This window comes from Trichosurus vulpecula, chromosome 4 (assembly GCF_011100635.1).
Source record: "Trichosurus vulpecula isolate mTriVul1 chromosome 4, mTriVul1.pri, whole genome shotgun sequence".
Classification (NCBI taxonomy): Eukaryota; Metazoa; Chordata; class Mammalia; order Diprotodontia; family Phalangeridae; genus Trichosurus; species Trichosurus vulpecula.
Window position 1 is genome coordinate 266105786 of NC_050576.1, and position 13493 is coordinate 266119278.

The window sequence follows — 13493 nt, forward strand, 5'->3', positions numbered from 1 at the left end:
ATTTATACATGACAAGGCCTTGTATAGAGAAGACCCACATATCGGAAGGGGTGTACTTTCATATGTGGCATACAGCGTCATTGTAAAGGCAGAAAAAAACATCTCTGACCTCTTCTCTTCCCCCTCATCTTTACCCAAAGGAAACTTTAATTCCTGTCATAAGTGGAAGCAGAAAGTTGGGGAGGTGGCCAAGCTGCTCTCCTAAAAGAGAGGAGGTACTGGCCTAGAATTACATCTTTCTGCTCCCTCAAACATTGTTAGTCTACTAGGGGATATGATCAGGTTCCAGCTAATTTCTGATCACTGTTTCATTACTGGGGGATAAGAGGTTCCCAAGCTTTATATCCAGGGTTTGACTCCTTCCTCATCCAATAGCAGCTCCACAACGAACACACAAAGAAATAGCAAACAAACCTGTTTATCCAAATCATAGCAAAACGTGGGAAAATACATACCAAACAATATGAAGTGAAGGACCTCTCCCATTGAGAGAGCAAGGTAACTCAGCTCAAACAAGATAAAGAGTCCCAGATCTGGGACTATTCCCAGTTTATCCTGTATGTATCTTGTTTGCACATAGTTATTTATATGTTATCTCTCCCATTAGACTCTGGGCTCTTTAAGGGGAGAGACTGCTTTTTGCCCTTCTTAGTATCTATAGTACAGCACAGTCTCTTGGACGTAAGAGATGCTTATAAATACTAGTTTGCTTTCCTTGACATAAAATGGAAAGGGTGCTTGAGTTAGAGACAAGAAGACCTGATTTCAAAAACCCACCTCTGACATTTATTAGGTAGGCAACCATGGACAAGTCACTGAACTTTTTTTGAACCTCAGGAAAATGCTGCAGATTCACTTCAGGGTTGTAATCTGTGTTGGTGGAGGGAGTGTCCATATCTATGTGCCTTTTATTTAGTCTTTCCAATAAGAGTTTATAATAAAGTGTTAATGTCTCTCAGGTTTGGAATTTGTGTGATTTGCAGCTCCCTAGAAAAGTGAACACCTCTGGTCAATCATTTTACATCTACCCTGAAACAATCACCACCTGGAATAAAACTTTCAGCAACTCTCGTTTCATACGGTTTTCCAATTATTATGTAATCCTGTATTCAGTTGGAGTAATTGCAAGGCCTTCCATCCCATCAAACTGAATTTTAGCCCCACTCAGTTTGGGAAAGGTTTTCTTAATGTTCCTTGTCCTATCCCTTTCATTTTAACAAATGGAGAACCAATGGCTGTTGGGAAATTTTAGCTCTGTGAGGCCCTCTTGACCTCAAATAGAGATTTCAGTTTATTAAATGACAAAAAAAAACTTTGAAAGAAAAATGACCATATCCTTTCTTTAAAAAAAAGATTTAATCATACCCCTCAAAAAAAGTTATGAATGGAACATCTAAAGTGAAAACATTAAAAACAATATTAGTGAATATATTCAATGAAAGAATATCAAGAAATGTTACAATAACCAAGCAGTTATAACTGAGGCGGGGGAGGCCAGGTCAAGACAATAAACCAGTATGCATATGACCACAGCACTACCCCACCATCCAACTCACAACAACAAAAAAGCAATTATAATCAGGAGCTTTTTTATTGTCAGGTAGCTAAATAAAGTTTCATCAAGCTTGATTTCTGTTTTCTTTACCCCATAGTTTTAGCTTCATTATTCCTACATCACTGGGCTAAATTCCACGTCCAATGCCTTCTCCTTCTGAGAGAAATGGTAACACAGCAACAACTAAGTGTGGACCAAATTGGGGATGAGAAGATGGGCAGGGAACAAAAGGGAGAAAGTCCTCCATGCCCTTTGGGCTGTGATTTGAGTAACTACATGAGTCCATTAGAGCTGTGGAAGCTGATCACATCTAAAAGTAGGTTGTCTTTTCTTTTAGCATAATTTACCTCTTTAGGCAGCTAGATAATACCATAATGCACAGACCACTGGGCCTGGAGTCAGGAAGACCTAAGTTCAAATCTAGCCTCAGACACATTCTAGCTGTGTGACCCTGGACAAGTCACTTAGCCTCTCTCTGACTCAGATTCCTCACCTGTAAAGTAGAAATAGTAATATAACCTACCTCCCAGGGTAGTTATAAAGGTTAAATGAGATAGTTATTTGTAAACTATTTGGCTAGCATATAGTAAGCACTTCTTAAATATTTATTCCCTCTCTCACTCCCTTTGTCATTGGTCACATGGCCCAAAGTAATTATTTTCCATGTCTGGAAGTTTCATGCTGCATCTACTTGGGCCATCTTCTTCATCCCCCTCGCACCACACCTTTGGACTACACCCCTGGTGTGCCAAGCTCTGATAGATAAGGTTTTACTTTATCTTGCCTGGAACTAGGCCTCCAAACCACCAGCTACCTTGGCACCCTGCTGCTTCCATTCCTACATCTCCTTCCCTGCCCCACCCCTACCCCCCACCCCACCCCCCGCCACACACACACATACACCATCACACCATAAGCTTGGACTCCAGCCCAGACTCTGGACTCTCACAGGTGAGCTTTCATCTCATCTTGCCCATAAACAGCCTCCACATCATTTCCTGACTGTCTCCACCTCACTGCTGTCTCCAATGCTTCCTTTTCTAGCTTCCTCCTCCACACATACCCACCATATGTATTGTCCTCCCAAATTAAAATGTAAACTCCCTGACAGTGGGAACCGTCTTCCTTTCTATCTATAATGTTTCCATCTAGAGAAAAATGTTTGAAAAGAAATTAAACGAACTTCTTCCTGGAAGACACATGTGTGTGAGCTTCAAGAAACTTTATTATCTATTGTGACAGATAATTGCAATCTATATCAGTGGAGGGAGTTCTCCCAACAAGGAAACCATAATCCTTTCGGTATTTACATGTTGACTTAGGTATACTCTCCATGACATTCCTTCTCCAATTTCTGATTTTAGTATGGAGCATATGCTAAGACAGGTTCTACCAAGCTGGAACACAGACTTAGGGACAAACTGGGTGTCTGTAGTACATGATGCTGAGGGTCATCGGAAGCATTGGCAGCCAAGGGATGATTTTCTTTTTTTGCTTTTGTTTTTGTTTTGCCAAAGCAATTTTCATAGAAGTGCAGAAGTGTCACCAAAAGGAGGGAGTGGGAGAGAAAGGGGCAAGAGGTAGAGTGTGTGAGTGGAAGGAGTTCTCATCCTAATGAAATCACAACCACTCTGAAACAATGGGTATATGCATATATGCACACATACATACATACATTGCCTTCTGTCGGCATACATATGAATTGTGTGGGTGTGTGTGTATATATATGTATATATATATACACACACACATGCATATACATACACATATACACATATAATATGCATATATGTGTGGTGTATATATGTGCATGTGTATATGTATGCATATATATATGCTATACTTGCATGGACCTGTAAAAACACATGCAACATTAACAATATTGCTACATTTGTCCACTCTCATTGAAGGAAATAGCAACTCCATATAAGTAGTTTTTCCAGATAACTGAAACCTCAGCTTTTTAGACATCTTATCAGCTGTGTGACACTGGACAAATTACTAAACCTCTGTCTCAGTTTCTTCAACTGTAAATTGAGTATGATAACAGCACCTCCCTCTCAGGATTGTTGTGAGGCTCAAATGAGATAATATTTGTAAAGTGCTAATATAAATGCTAGCTATTAATGTTGGTGTTTTTGGTTCTGATGTCTTCTTTCTCTTCCTATTCAATGTCTGTTAAGCTGCATTTTGTTGCTGTTATCACTATGTCTGTCTATGGGGATTCTTTGCTCTTCTTACGCTATTTCCAGCTTACTGGTTACTTTAAAACCAAATATAAAAGCTTTGTTAGAGCTGTATCTCAAGAAGAGTATAGAGACTTCAAGTTAGGGCCTAAGAAGCTTTCCTATGTCTACCAGCGGATTTGCTATATCTATTTGGTTTGTCCAGTCTTTTAGTTTGGCTCTGTACTCTCTGCCCCTGAGGACCCTCCCTCTGATTGCAAGGTCGCTTCTACAAGTTCCATTCAAGGAGTGCACTCAGGTCACCCACCTCTTCATTTCTCACCAGGCTGCCCTCAGGCCCTTTGCCATCGAGCACCCTCTTTTCAGCCTCCTTTTAAATGTTGCCTTTGGAATGTAAGCTCCTTGAGGGGAACTATCTCTTTGCTTGTATTTATATTTCCAAGACTTAATACATGCCCGGGATAGAGAAAGCAAATTATAAATGCTTGGTGACTGACTGACCAACAATTTTAGGTTTATTTGTTTGGTTTATTTGTTTTCCATCCGGAAAAGCGTGGTGTTTTAAAGGCAACATAACGTAGTGAATTAACAGGGCAGCTGGGAAGCAGGTTGACTGGTTGCCCTGCATTAAATTAATGTCTCTGGCTATATGATTCTAAGCAGGTTATCTCTAATATCAGGGCCCCATGGCTACTTTCTAAGACTAAAACACAGAATAGCTGTAGATCTGAATTGGAAATGGAGTTTCTTCATAAGGCTATATATTTGTGTGTGTGTGTATGTGTATGTGTATATGTGTATATATGTGTGTATATGTGTACATCGTATGTACATATACATATATACATGTATACACATATATACACCTACATATGCATACATACACACATGCATGCACATGCATATGTGTGCACACATGCATATACACACATGCATGTGTGTACATATACAAGCACATATGTATGCATATATGTGCACATGTACATATATACACATGCATATATTCATATATGCACATATATTCACACATATATGCACATACATACATGTATACACACATACATATATACACGCATATATACATTTATACATACATACACATACATGCATATATACACATATGCATATATGCATACATGTATGTGTATACACATGTATGCATGTATGCATATACATATGTACATATATACACGTACATCTAGGCACATGCATGCATATACGCATATATACATATATACACATACATGTATATCCATGCCTACGTGCATGCACATACATGCACATATACATATATGCATGTACACATATAGACATACATCTGTGTACTGCATATATACACATACATACATATATACATATACATACATGTGTGTGTGATTGCGTGTGTGTGTGTGTGTGTGTATCCACAGGTCCATACTGCAACAAGAAATTATTTATGAGAGTGTTTGTAAAGAAAGGAGAGAGGGAGAGAAAGGGATGAGGGAGAAGGGAGAAAGGGAGAAGAGAGAGGAGGGGGGAGATAAAGGAGAGGAAGGGGGAATAGATAGAGATCACTTAAACTAAGAAATTAAATAACTAGGGTGGAATAACTAGGGTTTTGGCTCAGGTTACCAAAATTTAGAGAGAGCCAATAGCACTTGCCCAGAGCCTGACTCTTCTTCCCACTTGTTATGCCCAAGATAAGCTCAGAGTGTCCCAGGATGTACTTCCTCCGTTTGTTGGCTGCCCCCCAAGAGGATGCACATTCCACCCCCTCTTTTCCCACCCTTTAAAAAAGCCCTATAGGTCAGATGAAAAGACAGAAAGCTGTTTACAGAACTTCCATTTTCAATAGACACTTCTGACAATCTATTTCCTTTATCCTACTCGTAGATTTTTTTTTTACTGTTTTTCTAATTTTCTCCAATTAGGGCATTCCTCTCCTCTTAAATCAGTTCCAAAAACTGTGTTACGGTGATTAGGGAAGGGAAAGAGAGGAAGAGAGGGAGAGAGAGAGAGGGAGAGAGGGAGAGGGAAAGAAGGAGAGAGGGAAAGAGGGAGAGAGGGGGAGAGAAAAAGAGAGAGAGAGAGAGAGAGAGAGAGAGAGAGAGAGAGAGAGAGAGAGAGAGAGAAAGGAAGAAAGGAAGGCAGGAAGGAAGGAAGGACGGACGGACGGGAGGAAGGAATGAAGGAAGGAAGGAAGGAAGGGAGGGAGGGAGGGAGAGAAAGAAAAAGAGAGAAAGAGAAAGGAATAAAGAGAGATAAAGAAAGAGAGAGAAAGAAAGAGAAAAAGAGAAGGAAGGAAGGAAGGAGCAAGGAAATTGTGTCAGCCACTTTTTCCAACAGAAAAAGAATATTATTTGAATAACATTCAGTAAGGCTACCCTCCCCCCATCAAGCAAACAGTCTGTGTTTTCAAGTCAGTGTCTTGATATACTGAAAACCCCATTCATCTATTTAACTTTAAATACAGATCCTAAGCTCGTTTTCATTTCTCTTCTGAAGATTGCATCTGATCAAGGAAAATCACTGAGCAGAGAGAAAAGAAATAATGCCTCTTATATGTTTAGCATCAGGCTAGATTGAGCTGCCACCCATTCCAAATGAAAAGCAGATTATTAAGATTGGAACAATAAATGTAGAAGCTATGAATCCTGAGCATGATCACAAAGCCTATCTTTCCAAAGTATCCCTGTCTTAGAAGATACCTTTCTGGGATTCTCTGAAAATGAGTTATGTCATCAGGTTTTTCTGATCTATGACCTAAATCCTGCCGTTGGCCTGCTCTGTTTAGCTATCCAAATCTTTGGTAATCAGCCGCTGACTGTGCAAGAACAAGTGAGCTGTTTGTTGAGTTATTCCTCAATTCAACGTGAACCTGCTTTAAGATCTTTGCTAACAAAAAATAAAATGCAAAAAAATAGTTTTATGTTTATTCCATCTTTGACCTCCTTGGGTTATGCGGCCAGTATTGGTATTACTGGGTTAAAGAGTGATTTTAATCACTTTTCTCACCTAATTGTAAACTTTTCCAGAATGGTTGGAATCATTTTCAGCTTCATCAGCAACCTATTTGTTTGCCTATCTTCCCAAAGCTACATCAACATTATTTCTATCTTTTATCATCGTAACAATTAGATGAAATGAAATAAAACCTCGGAGTTGTTTTAACCTCAGAGTTGAATTTCATCTACCTCTCATTATGGCTTCAGTAGATTTTTTATGTGGCTGTTGATTGTTTGTATTTCTTCCCTTATAAACTTTGCCAATCCATCTATGAGGAATGGCTCTTGTTTATATTTGTATCAATTCCTTAGATACTTTAGATATCAGGTCTTAAACAGTGCTATTCAATGAATTTTTCTCCCAATTAATAGTTTTATTTCTTGTTCTAGTTTTGTTGATTTTGTTCATGTAAAATAAAGCTCTCAACTTTTTATAATGAAAATCATTTTGTATTTTCTAACCTTTTTATCACTTTTTTGGCTATAAATATGAATAACTTTTATTTGGTCATTTATTTTTGTTTCTTTATATGGTGTCCTATATGGCCTTTTTTTTCCACTTGATCTAACATAGGTATGTGATATTCAATGTTGGCCCATCCTATTTAGGACATCTCATCTTGCCATGAAAATGTCAGTAGCAGCAAGGCAAGAAATAGATATAGAAGGGAGCAGTAAGAACAGCAAATTATTGAAATGCGAAATTTCATAGACCTCATCTCACCCATACTTCCCCTCTTTAGACAGGAATCTAAACAAATTTCAATGGCATGTAAAGGAATTCTTCCATTTTTCCTTCAAAATGAGCCTAATTTTTAAAAAAAAATAGTTCTTTAATTCTAACAATGAAGAGAACTTTTCCATGCATCGGCATAACTGGATTAGAAACTACTTTTTCTATCAATGCAGATCTGACCCTTCTGTGTAGCTGTATAATCTTAGAGTTCCCTGTGGGCAAATTCAGTGATTTACCAAGGCTCCCATGGCTAGCATGCATCAGAAGCAGGATTTGAAACCAGGTCTTCCTGGCCTCTGGTGTTGGGGTGGTACACCCAGGAGATAGGAATGAGTATTTGACAGCACCTGCTTCCTACTTCTGAATAGAGTCACTGTTTAAGAACACAACATTCAGAGCTTTTGAGTTGAGTTAATATAGTTAATAACCATTACCTTTTCATCAGTATCCTCTATGCATAGATCCACTTCCTTCAGCTTAATGATCTTTTCTTTCCACTAGTTAAAAGCATTTCTGGCAGGAAACCTCAGGACTTCTGAATTGCTAGTTTTCTAGCTTCCACTCTAAGTGCTTCCACCTGGGCTGGCTTTGTAAGGATTCACACAAAGAAAGTGAAAATATCATTTTTCAAAACCCAAATGTTTGCGCCTCCCCCATGGATAAACACTCATGAGCCTAATTTTCTGCAAGACAGCTACAGAAAAGAAGCCTATCACATTTATTTCTAAATCATTATTTAGCCTGGTTTTTTTCTTATTTTAATCTGCAGAGAATTTATTTACCAGCTGCAACTTTTTTGTGAACAACTTCATCAGTTTACTGCTGGCATAAGAGGTACAACTCAGAAACAGAAACTGACCTTCAGTCAATCTGTTACATCAGCAGGGACTAAAATTGCAAAGCATCCCATTCTACCCAAGGGGTAAGTCATTTATCAGAGAGGCAGTCCTGATTTAAGAAACCACACCACCATGTAATAATTTATTCCTCCAAAGCCATTAGTTTTGGAGAATTTAGTGATGATAATGTTTTCTTTTCTTCCCAATGAAGCAGAGATTTGCTTTCCTTAAATCCTCTGTACTGTCTTGTGAAATGTCGCTTAAGGGCTATAGTTTCTCTCCAAAACTCAAATTAGGAACCACTGCTGATTTGAACATGTTACATGTCTGGTTAGTTCACTAGTACATCTTTATATTAAAATGCATCTCTACTGGACTAATAATAGAAATCTTATTAAAGAGATTAGCTGGAAAAGAACCATTAGATTATAATACATAAAATGAGAGTATTAGCCAGAAAGAAGGAAAAGGCTGTTATTTATAACCACAGTGCACACTGACTCTGACCCCTATTAAAATATTAGACTAGCTAGAAATCTTTAAAATTTCAATTTACCTCTATAATTTCCATTAATTGCTAGTGTTTCCCTACTGTTGATGCCAATCATTCTGATCCAGAAAATTCGATCAAATAACTAGACTAGAGGCTGAGCCAAGATGGTAGAATATAGGTATCAACCCAATTGAATTCCTCCAACATTCCCCTTCAGACAACTTTAAAATAACTCCCCAAGTCAAATTTTGAAATGGTAGATCCAACAAAAAGTCAAGACAGTTTTCCAGCCTAAGACAGCTTAGGAAGTTGGCCCAGAGGTGGCAGGAGCACCAATGGTGGGTCTTGAAGGCAGCCACAACAGTGGTGGTGGCAGCACAGCAGCAGCTTCTAGAGTTCTCAGTTCAGGGATGTTAAGGGAGTGAGACAATTGTTCAGAAAGAGGGGACCCTTTGCTGAAAAGATCCCAAAATGAAAACTCCCAGAAATATTAGAGCCAAATTCCAGAGCTCCCAGGTCAAAGAGAAAATACTTCAAGCATCCAGAAAGAAACAATTCATCTCACCCATACTTTCCCTCTTTAAACAGGAATCTAAACAAATTTCAAATTTCAATGGCATGAAAAAGAATCCTTTCATTTTTCATTCAAAATGAGCATAATTTAAAAAAAACTAGTTCTTTAATTCTAACAATAAAGAGAACTTTTCCATGCATTGGCATAACTGTCAGCCACAGTCAGAATCCTACAAGATGTAGTGGTTTCCATGTTAAAGGAGCAGGGGACTTGAAATCTGATATTCTTAAAGGCAAAGATGCTAGGATTACAACCAAGAATCATCTACCAGCAAAACTGAGTTTCATTCTTCAGGGGAAAAACTGGATATTTAAAGAAATAGAGGACTCCCAGACATTTCTGATGAAAAGACCAGAGCTGAATAGAAAATTTGACATTCAAATCCAAGACCAAAGAGAAATATAAAAAGGTAAATTGAAAGAGAAATCATAAAGGATTCAGTAAAGTCAAATATGGGAAGTTGATATTTCTAACTCCTAAGAACTTTATCATTATTAGGGAAGTTTTAAGGACTATACATAGACAGAAAGCATGAGCGTGGGCCTATTATGTTGGAATAATTTCCAAAAAAAAGAAGGTTAGAAAGAGGGATGCACTGGGAGAAGGGAGAAGGGAGAAGGGAGAGGAGGAATGGAGGAGATCATTTCATATAAAAAAGACTTTCAAGGTAGAACTTTTTATAGCAGAGGGGGGAAAGAGGGTTGGGTGCCAATGCTTGAATCTTACTTTCATTGGAATTGCTTCAAAGAAGGGATGGATAGATAGATAGATAGATAGATAGATAGACAGACAGACAGACATATGCATATAGATATGTGTATATGTGCATGTATATACACACATACACAACCACAGTTCAGTATAGAAATCTAGAAGCAAATAGGGAAATAAGTGGGGAAGAGAATAAGATATGGGGGGGTGACAAAAGTGGGGACAGACTAAGAAAGACTGTGATCAGAATCAAAATAGACTTTAGAGGAGGGACAAGATAAAAAGATAGAGAGAAGGATAAACAGGAGAAAACAGAATAGAGAAAAATACACAGTGACCATAACTGTGAATGTAAATGGGATGAGCTCACTCATAAAACAGAAGTGGATAGCAAATTGGATTAGAAACCAGAATCTAACAATATGTTGTTTACAAGAGTCACACTTGAAAAAGAAAGACACATCTAAAGTTAAAATAAAGGGCTGGAACAGAATCTATTATGCTTCAGCTGAAGTAAAAAAGGCAGGGGTAGTAAGCATGATTTCAGACAAAGCAAAAGCAAAAATAGACCTAATTAAAAAAGATAATCGGGGAAACTACAATGTGCTAAAGGTGCTGTAGACAATGAAGTCAATATTAAAAGAATTTAAGGGAAGTTTATCTGACAAAGGTCTCATTTCTCAAATATATAGGGAACTTAGTCAAATTCACAAAAAATGGGAGCCATTCCCCAATTGATAAATGGCCAAAGGATGTGAACAGGCAGTTTTCAGAAGAAGATATCAAAGCTATCTATAGTTACATGGAAAAAATGCTCTAAATTACTATGGATTAAGGAAATGAAAATTAAAACAACTCTGAGGTACCACCTCACACCTATCAGAAATGACAAATGCTGAAGGCAATGAGGAAAAATAAATACACTATAAATTGTTGCAGAAGTTGTGAACTAGTCCAAGCATTCTGGAGAATGATTTGGAACTATGCCAAAGGACTATAAAACTGTACAACCCTTTGACCCAGTGATGCCACTACCCCCAAAGGATACCCCCAAAAGGATAAAAGAAAAAAAGAAAAGGACCTATATGTACAAAAAAATTATAGCAGGATTTTGTGGTAGCAAATTATTGGAAGTCAAGAGGGTGCTCATCTTGGGAAATGGCTGAGTAAGTCATGGCATATGATTATGATAGAGTACTACTGTGCTATAAGAAATGATGAGGGAGGTGGTTTCAGGAAAATCATGGCAAGACCTATATGAACTGAGGCAAAGTGAGGTGAAAAGAACTGGGAGATCATTGCTCATAGCATCGACAATGCTGTAATGACGATCAACTGTGAAAGACTTGGCTACTCTGATCAATAAAATGATCAGAGACAATTCCAAAGGACTCATGAGGTAAAAAAATATACTATCCACCTCCAGAGAGAGAATAGATGAAATCTAAGTGCAAACTGAATTATAATTTTTTCATTCTTTTTTTTTTACTTTTTTAATGATACAGCTAACATGCAAATGTGTTTTGCATGATTTCGCACATATAATTAATTGGTATCATTTTGTTTGCCTTCTCAATGTTTTGTGGAAGAAGTCAGGAGAGAATTTGGAACTCAATTTAAAAAGAAAAGAATATCGAAGATAAATAATATTTTTTAAAAAGAGACTGGCATGGGTAAAGTATAAAAATCTACAACTCACAAGGTCTTGTTGGGGCCTAGTATCATTCCTAATTCCTCTGCTTGGGAGCAAATTCCTCTGCTCCACCTCTTTTCATTCGGAAACAGATTACATCAAAAGTGACTTTTAAAGAGAAAAAAAGAATCACCAAAAGAAATCTAAAATGTGTATTGTGTCTTCAAGTGGTATGAGTATACATGTATGTGGAAAAAAGACAGAAAGAAACAGACAAAAATGGACAGAAACAATCAGTTCTTGCCCCACCATAATAGAGTAGGTAGATCATTGGACTTTCTTGAATCCAACCTAAGTAAAGTCAATATTAGTTATGTGACCCTGGGCAAGTCACTGAATCATAGATTTATAACTGAGAGGGTCTTAGAGTCTTACTTAGTCCAACCTCATCTTATTATACATAAAGTCCTTATTCAAGGTCACACAAATAAGTTTCAGCAGTAGTACTTGAACTCAGATCTTACTTCAAGGTAAGACCTCTTTCTACTAAATCGTAAGCCTCAATTCTCTCCAACCTTTAACCCAGATGAGGATAATATTGAGCGGATCAAATGAGATAACATACGCAAATTGATTTATAAAAACCCTAAAGCACTACAAAAATGGCTATCGTATCATCATCATCATCGTTTCTGTTATTATCATTATTTATTACAGCAGAGACACTGTCTTTGCATGGATTGATTGTGTACAGATGAACCTGAGTTCTTTTTTTAGCATTGCCTAAAAGACTAACCTTCTTCTCCCAGACCACAAATGTAAGTTTTTCCCTAAGTTATTGCTCAGCTCCCCACAGATCAGGTACTACAAAGTTTGGGGTTCAGGACAATGGCCCTGCCTCACCCAACCTGTAGAATGGCTCTGGATATGGCAGATATTTAACGTTGTTATTTTCCTACAGTTAAAACCCTAACAAACTTTTTTTCTGAAGATTACATTTAGATTAGACAGGAAAGGATGGTGTGGGGGGGGGGGCGGTATGTTTAGCGGTGATGGTTATTATTTCTTTCCCGTAAAATCTCCTGAAAATAAATGCCATTTTAAAACATCCTCACTAAACATAACCCTCCTCTTTCTTGTGGCTTGGGTTGTAAGCTCCTTTAGGACAGGAAGTATTCTTACCCTTTTGTGTATCCCCAGCACAATACCTGCCACATTTTTTGGTTGTTGTTGTTCAGTCATTTCAGTCATATCCAGCTGTTCATTACCTCATTTAGGGTTTTCCTGTTAAAGATACTGGACTGGTTTGCCATTTCCTTTTCCAGATCATTTTGCAGATGAGGAAACTGAAGCAAACAGGGTTAAATGACTTGCCCAGGGTTACACAACTAATAATCGTATGAGGCATTATCTTCCTGACTCCAGGCCCTGTACCCTAGTCACTGCCCCACTATCTGGCACAGAGTAGATACTTAATAAATGCTTATCTGGAAGGATCTTGTCTATAATATCAAAAGAATATACAAGTTCAAGAGGGCATTGGATCCATTAAGAAGAAGCCAAAATAATTCACAATATAGCAAATCATATAGAAAGCAGAATAGACTTCTTGTAGCAAAAACACAGCTCACACAGGTAATAAAACTTACAGCCAGAATCTTTCCAGGATGGTGGCCAGGGACAGCTCTACCTTGAATCAACATTTGAAAGAGAATTCATAGTGGGACGTTCTAATCAAAATAAGAGTAGGCGTATATTACCAGTGGCCATTAAAGGTGCAAT